The 10,405-nt window shown below is 33.7% G+C and overlaps 1 long non-coding RNA gene across 2 annotated transcripts; it reads left to right on the top strand.

Annotated features, from left to right (window-relative positions):
* The first annotated feature begins 323 nt into the window (after positions 1-323).
* Positions 324-1,632, top strand: LOC146899936 (uncharacterized). Of its 2 annotated transcripts, XR_015021416.1 has the most exons (4): positions 328-598; positions 832-936; positions 1,136-1,308; positions 1,598-1,632. It is a non-coding gene; the product is annotated as an uncharacterized LOC146899936 (long non-coding RNA). The 2 variants fall into 2 exon arrangements; XR_015021415.1 differs by having other exon boundaries at positions 324-598; positions 1,136-1,632.
* The last annotated feature ends 8,773 nt before the right edge of the window (positions 1,633-10,405 follow it).

The raw sequence follows: 10,405 nt of genomic DNA, 5'->3' as shown, positions 1-10,405 counted from the left end.
CATTACCCTTTAACATTACCCTTTTTATTTTTGGTGTGAATGTTTTTGCAAAGGAGTTATTTGATTCAACATTTGGCTGAGAGATAGTAGTGCCACCAGCCGTTTTGTTTGAAACTATATTTATTAGGTTTAAATTTTGTTTGTTCCTTCAAAAAAAAAAAGGTTTAAATTTTGTTATTTTAATCGATACTTTTCTATCCTCATAGTATTTTTAGGAACTTCATTATTTAAAGTTTTAAATGTAACTTTTAAATAAGAAGATAAACATTTCTTCCCAGTGGCGGAGCCACGTGAGGACTGGGGTAGGCCATGGCCTACCCATTATTTCTGTGAAAATACCATAATACCCCTGAGCTATTTTTAATATTACTGCCATGCCACTCACTCACCCACATCCCACTCTCATTGCCAATTTTCTCCAGAACGGGAAAGAAAAGAACAAGCCATATTTTCTCTTCTCCCCACCCACAGGCAATCCCACGACATCAGTCACCACCTTCTCCCACCGACAATCCCGCGACCGGCGAACTCTCTACATCAATCTCTGACTTTGATTTTTCATTGGTCTCAATCTCTCTACAAACCCTAAAATAAAATTGTAAGTGTATCTTAATCTGATTCTTCATTTATTAGTAAGTAATGATAGTGATTCAATGTCTTTTTCTTTGTTATTGAATTTAATTTTTGATTTGGTTTTCAATTTCAATTTTCCCATAACCCTAATCAAAACAAAAGGGGATTTTTGATTTTTGTTAATAATACTTAGGTAAATCAAGGTTTTTATGTATGTTTTCCATTGTAGTTATTGAATATAGAGTAATGGTTTTGCAGGGCTGTTGAGAGCGTGGGGTTAGGTGTATATTGGTATGAGCCAAAGACTGATGGTTCAAGTTTTAACAAAAGAGGGTTTTCTGATGCATGAATGTTTTTTCAGAGGTAAATTGTTAGTGAAAGCAAACCAAGTCTTATTGGTTCTGCATTTAATTCATTGACTATCTTGCCACATTGCCTTTTCATTTTTCTCATCTAATCTTCTAATTGGAATGTAAACCTTATTAATTTTGTTTCATGACTGTGATGTAATGCTGTAGCTGGCAGTGGTATGTGATCTTCTAACTCAGCACTTTTAGTGTAGGTGGTTAGGGTGTATGTATCTGTTTTTGGAGATGAAGAGGGAAGGAAGTGGCCATGGCTGGGTTGAAATCAAAAGCCAAATATGTTCGCAGTGAGTTGGGGAGGCGTATGAAGTTGCGGTTAACTCCTGAGATACGCTTTTTGGAGGATGAATCTTTTGAGAGAGGAAGCAGGGTAAGAATTACTATATTTACCGTTTCTTTCTATGGTTGCAATTGCAAGTTTGTGTTGTTCTGTTTCCACTTTTGCCCTTTCCAGACCATCTCTTAGTTTCTTGACCGCCTTCTACTACTAAATTACTAATTATTACATTAAGTTGCTCCCAGCACAAATTTTCACTCAAGTTGTTTCTGTGTTGGCTTATATTATGTAGTTTAAATTATGTAGTTTAAATTTTTAATGATCGATTTTTGGTTTATTACGACTTAAATGTGTAGTGTTTAATATGATTTATATATTTTAGTTTATTTTGATGGCGAAATCGCGGCCACCCCAAAATTTTTTGTCTGGCTCCGCCACTGTTTCTTCCAAAGCAAATTTCGATCATGCGCCATGTGCATCGCACGGGTACATGGACTAGTGTATAATTATAGGAAAAAACCGTGCATCGCACGGGTACATGGACTAGTGTATAATTATAGGAAAAAACCTTAAAATGACGTAGTTATCCCATTCTCAAATAGTTATAGGAAAAAATCTTAATTAAAAGATATCATTTTCAAATAAAATGGCAAAATCTGGGTAAATAAAATCTACATTTAATGCATCGATATCTTTTTTCCCGCAGACCATTTAATGCATCGATATCTTTTTTTGTGAGGAGGAACAAACAAATAACTACTCTCTCCGTTTCAAAATATATTTCGCTTTTGGAGAAATTTGTTGTTTTAAAATATATGTCATTTTGATAATTTAAGGATACATTTTGTCTATTTTATCCTTGCCTACCAATTAATTGGATTCTAGATTTTCTCCCCAAGAAATGACTAATGGACTCACCCTAGAAATCCATCGTGTGAACAAGGGGTGTTTAAATTTCTGAATGCACTAATTTGCTTATAAAAATGACAATTTTATAATTAAAACTAAAAAATAAATGGAGAAAAAAAAAGAGTTTTTCTAATTACACCCTGTATAATCCTGGTTACACCCTGTAATGACAAAATTACCCTTGTATAAAATTTAATTTTCAAAAAGTCTCTTCCTTCTTTCTTGGTTACACCCCAAAATCGATCTTCCGTCTTTCCTTATTCAAGCATATTTATCCCTTCTATGCAAGATTTAAAAGAAAATTCGAAGCAAAAAAGGTTGGCAAGTTGTGTTCTTCGATCGATTATGTTCTTCTTGTCATGAGTTTCCTAATTCTAAGCTTTTTCTGGGTTCAATTTGTGTTTATTCTACTGTAATTCAATCTTAAACTCAGTTTAAGTAAGTCATGTAAATTGAGTTTAAGTGTATATACTTAAACTCAGTTTAAGTAGATTCATGTAAACTTAGTTTAAGTAGGTCATGTAAACTGAGTTTAAGTGTACATACTTAAACTTAATTTAAGTAGGTGTAAACTTAGTTTAAGTAGGTCATGTAAACTGAGTTTAAGTGTACATCTAAAAGTTCAACCTTGTTCAATGATTCTATGTAATATAAACTTAGTTTAAGTAGGTCATGTAAACTCAGTTTAAGTAGGTCATGTAAATTAAGTTTATATGAACCTACTTAAACTGAATTTAAGTTAACCTCCACATATAAATTGAAACCGTCGTACATGCAGTTGAACAAGATGAAAAAAATTGAAACTAGCATTATTGAAAAGGAAGAAGAAATTCACTTACTTATATGCAATCATGCTGCTGTGCAAACTGCAGAAGATAATCTGAATCAAATTCAGAATGATATCAACTTGCAAGGACCCATTGACACCCTTCTAGATGCTGAGAAAATAGCCCAAACCAACCTTGAACTTTGCTTGAAACAACAAGAAACCTTCTGGAAAGAGAAAGCTAAAATCAATTGGCACTTAGAAGGAGACAGAAACACAAAATATTTCCACAAAATAGCCAAAATCAAATCAACCAGTAAACTGATCACCACTCTCCAAGATGGAGAGAATACACTTACAGATACTCAACATATTGCTAATCATATTGTTAATTATTATAAGTCTTTATTTTGTACTAACTTTGTTTTGCAGGACCAGTTACTTGTAGATGAAGTAATCCCTAAACTAATCACAGATGACATAAATGCAGTTCTCACCACTCTCCCTTCATCATTGGAGATGAAGGCAGCAGTTTTTGGTCTAAACAAGGACAGTGCTCCTGGTCCTGATGGGTTTGGTGCCTTCTTCTTTCAAAAATACTGGCAGATTGTCAACAAGGAGGTTGAAAATGCAGTATTGGAGTTCTTCACAAAAGGATGGATTCTTCCAGGTTTCAATTCTAATATTATTACCCTGATTCCAAAAAATCCAAATGCCTCTTCAGTAGATCATTATAGACCAATAGCTATGGCAAATTTTAAATTCAAAATCATTTCTAAGATTTTAGCAGATAGACTAGCTCAGCTTATGCCAAAGATCATCTCTAAAGAGCAAAAAGGTTTTATTCAAAATAGAGACATTAGAGACTGCCTGTGCATTGCCTCAGAAGCTGCTAATTTATTACATAATAAATCTTATGGAGGTAACATTATGCTAAAGATAGACATATCCAAAGCTTTTGACACTTTGGAATGGCCCTTCTTAAGTCATGTTCTGAGAGCTTTTGGTTTTAATGAAACATTCTGCAACTGGATTGAAGTTATTTTAAAGTCTGCATATCTTTCAATTTCTGTCAATGGAAAAGCACAAGGTTATTTCAACTGTACTAGAGGGGTGAGACAGGGAGACCCTTTATCCCCTCTTTTATTCTGTCTGGCTGAAGATGTTTTGAGTAGAGGGATTTCTAAATTAGTTGATGATGGAAAGCTTGAACTCATTAAAGGAACTAGACATGTTAGTGTTCCTTCCCATACTTTTTATGCTGATGATTTGATGATATTTTGTAAGGCCAAAAATGCAGGTATCTCAAATCTTAGAGATTTATTCATCAGATATGCATTGGCATCTGGTCAAGTGGTGAATTGTGCAAAATCAACTATGTATCCTCGTTCCATTGCTGCTACTAGGATTCAAAATCTCTCCACAATGTTAAACTTCAATATAGGATCTTTACCTTTCAATTATTTGGGGGTGCCTGTTTTCAGAGGGAAACCAAAAGTTTCCCATCTTCAACCAGTAGCGGACAAAATCAAAGCAAAACTATCTGCTTGAAAGGCCTCCCTTCTCTCTATGGCTGGTAGAATTCAACTTGTTAGATCAGTAATTCAAAGCATGTTGATGTATAGTATTTCAATATACTCTTGGCCCATGTCCCTGATCAAGGATGTTGAAAAATGGTCAAGGAATTTCATTTGGAGTGGAGATGTGGAAAAGAGAAAGCTTGTTACAGTTGCCTGGAAGAAAGTCTGCTTGCCTTTCTCTCAAGGTGGTTTGAGTCTGAGGTCCATCAAAACTCTCAACACATCAACAAACCTTCATCTGCTCTGGAAGATGTTGCATTCAACAGATGACTGGGCAATCTTGTTGAGATCTAGAGTTTTGAGGAGCAGTAATCCAATTAAATATCACATTTACTCCTCACTTTGGAATAGCATCAAAGGGGAATTCGGACAATAACTCTATTTGGCTCCTTGGTAATGGTCAAAATATCATTTTCTGGAATGATAGCTGGTGTGGAGCACCCCTTTCTCAAGCTTTAAACATTCCTGATGCAATATCCGTTCATTTATCTTCAACTGTTAGTGACTACATTGTCAATGGTGAATGGAGTATTCCTGAAACTCTTTGTCAAATGTTTCCTCTTCTCAGTCAACTTGTGCAACAAGCTACTATCCCACTGGAAGATAAAGAGGATCAATTAATTTGGAAGCATTCAGCTAATGGTTTCTTGGACCTCAAGCAAGCTTATGTTTTCAAGAGAAATAATAATGAAGATCTCAAGTGGCCAAAGATAATCTGGAATAAGGATATTCCTCCTTCAAAGTCCCTTATGGTCTGGAGGCTGATGCAAGGGAAGATTCCTACTGATGATAGATTGATGGATAGAGGCTGCCAACTGGTTTCAATGTGTAACCTATGTTGTAAGAATTCTGACTCTTCTATGCATCTCTTCTTTTTCCGTCCTTTTGCTTTAAAATTGTGATCCTGGTTATCTGCATCTTTAAGTATGAATATGCAATTTAGAGACATGGATGACATTTGGAACTTTTGTGAAAGAGCTTGGTCCCCACAATGTAAAATTGTTATCATAGCTGCTCTGATCAATTTACTTAACACAATTTGGTTTGTGAGGAATGAAGCCAGATTCAATAACAAGTTAATTCACTGGAAGTCAGCTATTTCAATCATTATTGCTAACACATCTCTCTCTAGTAACTTCACTAGCAAGGCATCTAACAATTCTATCAGAGACTTCATAATGTTAAAAACTTTCAATGTCACAATTCGTCATCCTAAGGCTCCTACAATCACAGAAGTAATCTGGAAGCCTTCTTTGTTTCATTGGGTTAAGTGCAATACAGATGGAGCATCATTGGGGAATCCTAGTTTAGCCTCTTGTGGTGGTGTTTTCAGAAACTTTGAAGGTACCTGTATGGGTTGTTTTGTTGAAAGTTTAGGTATTCTCACTTCCTATCAGGCTGAATTATGTGGAGCCATGAGAGCTATAGAAGTGGCATATCAGAAACATTGGAACTTTCTTTGGTTAGAGACAGATTCTATGTTGGTGGTTCAAGCGTTTAAGAACTCCACTCTGGTGCCTTGGCAAGTCAGAAACAGATGGAACAATGTTCAACTTATTTTAACTAATATGAATTGTATAGTTACTCACATTTCAGGGAAGGAAACCAAGTAGCTGATTCCCTCGCAAACTTTGGGTTGTCTCTGGATCACTTTATTTTTTTGGATCATATACCTTTGTTTGATAGGGAATCCTATGTTAGGAACATAATTGGTTTACCTGAATTTAGGTTTTCTTCCTGAGGGAATTTTTTGGTTTGGTCCCCTCCCTCTTCTTTGTATCTCTTTCTCTTTTTATATATCCTTTGCGGGTTGCTAGCTTTTTGCTGCACCCTCTTTTGCTTAAAAAAAAAAAGAGTATGGATGAAAAATGTTTTGATTCACTCTTTAATCTTCCACATATATAGATTGATTGAACATCAGGTTGTTTGATCGTTTGTGGGTGAAAGAGAGTGACTATGAATGAAATCAAGGTTTTAAGAGAATTTATATAAAAGAGCAATTTTGGTATTATAAAAAATTTTAAGCAATTTTGGGTGTAACCAGCAATATATGGGGTGTGAATAGAAAAATTCAAAAAGAAAACTCTGTGAAAGTGGGAATAGCATTTAAATCAAACAATGGTTCTTCATTTAAATCAAATGAAAAAGCATTGAGATCCATAGCAAAATTTTGTTCTACATTAATATAGATTTGATTTGATAAATGATTATCTAACTCTTATATAAACTGAAATTATAAGTGTTTTTTGAAAAAATGGTGGAAAATACAAATTTTAATTTAACTTTAGTGGTAAACATTTTGAGATTAGAGTCTAAATAATGGAGGGAAGTTTTTCAATTGAGTTTAAAAAAAGTTTTGATAACCAAAACATTATGCTATTATTTTTTTTGGTTCCAAGGCAAAAACAGCATTATGCTATTTAGATAAGTGAAGTTGAAATTTTTTTAATTAGTATTGGTATTGCCATTATTTTTTATTGCATATTGGTATTGATTTTAATTAGTTTTGGTATTGGTATTAGGAGTATTATGAGATGAGGTAAATAAATAAAATGGAGGAAATCAAGAACAATTTTGTAAAACAACTCATAATATCTTTTTTTCATATAAAATTAATTACATTTCTTAATACGTGTAAAATGACCAAAACATTATATAATTTAGGACGGAAGAAGTTGTATTTTACATAGGAGACATTATTAAGGATGTTTTAAATCATCATTATATAAAGGCAACTTTAAAGTTAATTAATGTTTAACAACTTTTAATCAGACATTTTGTTAGACAAATTTATCTTTAATCATTTAATTATAGTATTTTTTATATTTTAATATTAAATTTCAGTATGCACCATAATTATAGAAAACTTCAAAACTAACTATATTTTTTTAATCACGTTGAACAATAAATTCAATATGTTTTTTAAAACTTAATATGTTTTTTAAACGAACTTTAAATTTAAAAGTGTAAATTTTAATAAGTTTAGATAGCATAAATACTATGAAATAGAATTAACCAAAGTAGAGTAGATATTATGCAATAAAATTTAATAAATACAATACAATAAAATAAGTGGACAGCGTTAAAGATTTAGATATTTAAATACTTATTTTAGTGAACTAATAAGATGATATAAAATACTACTTTAATTTATAATACTTCAAATAATATATAGCACCAGGATTTATCAAACTAAGGAAATCAATAGAGAAGAAAATAAGATGATATGTTTTGATTTTTCAAAATGGTGTGTTTTTACATGAATCAAAGTGTGGTATTTATACTACTAAATTTATCACTATTACATGTGTGAAATTATTTGTTTTACTATTCTATTTTGACATTTACACAGGTAATAGGTAATTGACACTTACTATTGTAAGTTGACATTATGGATAGATATTTCAACCTAAATAGTAAGACCTATAATTGTAGGATAATTTATGTTATTATAATTTCTTATAACAGATGGATGGTTATAGTTTTCTAATCCTCCAATTTATTTATTTTTTAAACATTTTTTAAGGTGGGAATGGTTACTTGGGCGCAAGACTCCCTAAATATAGCACTGCTGCTGTCATTGAAGAACAACCAATCAATCCAACAGTCCAAGTAGAGCACACTCAACTCTTAATTGAATGGAAATTCGTAGATGCTGCTTCTGGTGAGTGTTTAACCTTGATTTGTGCTTCCTTGTATAGTTACATTTTGGATATGATAAAACAAAAAAGAAAAGAATTTGATGTTTATGGTATGTTACATTATCATTGGAATTCTGTATCATTATTAGGTAAAACATTTCGAACGCTGGATCCAAGGATAGGGGAAGTGGCTCTTGTTGCTGAAGGTCACTCTGAAGATGTTGATAGAGCTGTTGCAGCTGCACTCAAAGGCAAAACATTCGATCAAGGGCCATGGCCTAAGATAACAGCCTATGTATTCCATCTTTATTCCTTTTCTCCTATTGTTTAGGATGCATTATATTTAGTTCCATGATTATGAATTGTGGTTGAGGTTTAAACCTTGATATTGCTGTAAATTATGAGCAAATGTTGCCGCATTGTGATTGCAATGCCACTACAGAGACTTCTAAAACCTTGATATTGAGGTCAAAATTGTGATTGTTGCATCGACACTTGAGAAGGAAGGTTTCCTCAACAAAAAATCAAAAAAAAAAAAAACACTTGAGAAGGAAGGTATGTCCGGTGTTCCAGACATACCAACACATGTAGTTACATTCATTTGCTTCCAAATTAAAATTATTGGTATCCACGTGTCAATGTCATCTTTCGTGTTTGTGTCTGGTTTAGTGCTTCATATGTGGACTGCAATTTAAAATAAGTTTGGTTTGTTCCTCAATGTGTCTGCGGTTATTTTTTTTTTTGTAACTATGAATTTTTAGGAAAGACAAAGGATATTGTTGCGTGCTGCTAATCTACTTGAGAGTCATAAATAATGATGAGCTTGCAACACTCGAAACTTGGGATAATGGGAAGCCATACGAACAATGATCTGTTGTGATGAAGTTCCAAATGCTTGTTCGCCTAATTCGTTACCATGCTGGTATGTCATATGTGCTACTTGTAGTGCAGGATTTTAAATTGCAGTCGCGAAGAAATCTTGATGTTATGGCTAAGATTGATGTCGCAAACTTTTTTTTTTTTTTTTTGTAAAACACCTTGCATAATTATCCTGTTAGAACCTGTGTTGGGGATCTGCTGCAATAACTTGACCAAGAAGATGATGAAGATGAACATGACGAGGAGTGCACGTAAATAATTCCAAAGTGTGTGTGGGACACACTAACCTTTAGGTTCGATTCGCTCCCACCAGTTATGCCAACCGGATGCAAAAGGGTTATACCAGTGAATCCTCTTCTGGATACGATAGAATCCTTGACGTGACTTGCACATTAAGACCAAGCGTATCGACAATGGTAGTATACAGAATAAAGTTCTATCAAATTCTCTCGTGCACCAAAGAAAAGAAAGTATGATTTAGTATAATTTTCGGCAGAATTTAGACTCACAAGAATGTGATGTTTTATCTCTTTTTCTTTCTTTTAATTATTTTCTGCCTCTAAAATGTCTCTATTTATAGAGAAAGTTATGTCCTTTGGTGAAGAGAAACAACCATTTGGAAGTGTTTGTTCATGAATGGTTACATTTCTTCAATTATCAAGTAATACGCCTTCTCTCTAAAAGGTCTCTATTTAACCATTGCAACTTTCCAAATATATTTTGGTAATTTCTCACATGTCCTTCTCATTTTCTTAAAAAAAAAATTTGTCCTTATCTTTGTTTTGTGAAACTATACTAACATTTGTATTGCCATATTTTCCCCAGATTGGACAGATAAGATTCATGGTTTCACAGTTCCAGCTGAAAGTCCACATCAGGTGCAAACATTTGCATGAACAAATTGGTGTTGCTGGTCAGATCATTCCTTGGAACTTCCCTCTTCTCATGTTTGGTTGGAAGGTGGGACCAACATTGGCATGTGGCAACACTGTTGTTCTAAAAACATCTGAGCAAACACCATTGTCTTCTTTGTATGCTGCAAAACTACTTCATGAGGTATATGATAGATTCATCAAACTTCTTTTGATGAATAGAGAAAAAACATGGTTTTCGGCGGTATCCAGCGTTGGTGTAACAGCAGGTGCCGCTCTTGCTAGTCCCACGGATGTGGATAAGGTATCAATATTTGCACTTGTGTATGCAAATGAGTAACCTGTGTGTTCAAACTGGATTTATTGAGTCTGTTGCAGATCGCTTATACAGGTTCAACTAATACCAGAAAAATTATCCTTGAACTAGCTGCTAAAAGCAATTTGAAGCCTGCAACTTTGGAGCTTGGTGGGAAATCTCCCTTTATTGTTTGTGAGGATGCTGATGTAGATCAGGCTGTTGAGCTAGCACACACTACCTTATTC

The sequence above is a fragment of the Medicago sativa genome, chromosome 8, assembly GCF_051527215.1.
Source record: "Medicago sativa cultivar Bolivia chromosome 8, Bolivia_mono, whole genome shotgun sequence".
Lineage (NCBI taxonomy): Eukaryota > Viridiplantae > Streptophyta > Magnoliopsida > Fabales > Fabaceae > Medicago > Medicago sativa.
The sequence above is the reverse complement of the archived record's forward strand: the minus strand, read 5'-3'. Positions and strand labels throughout refer to the sequence as shown.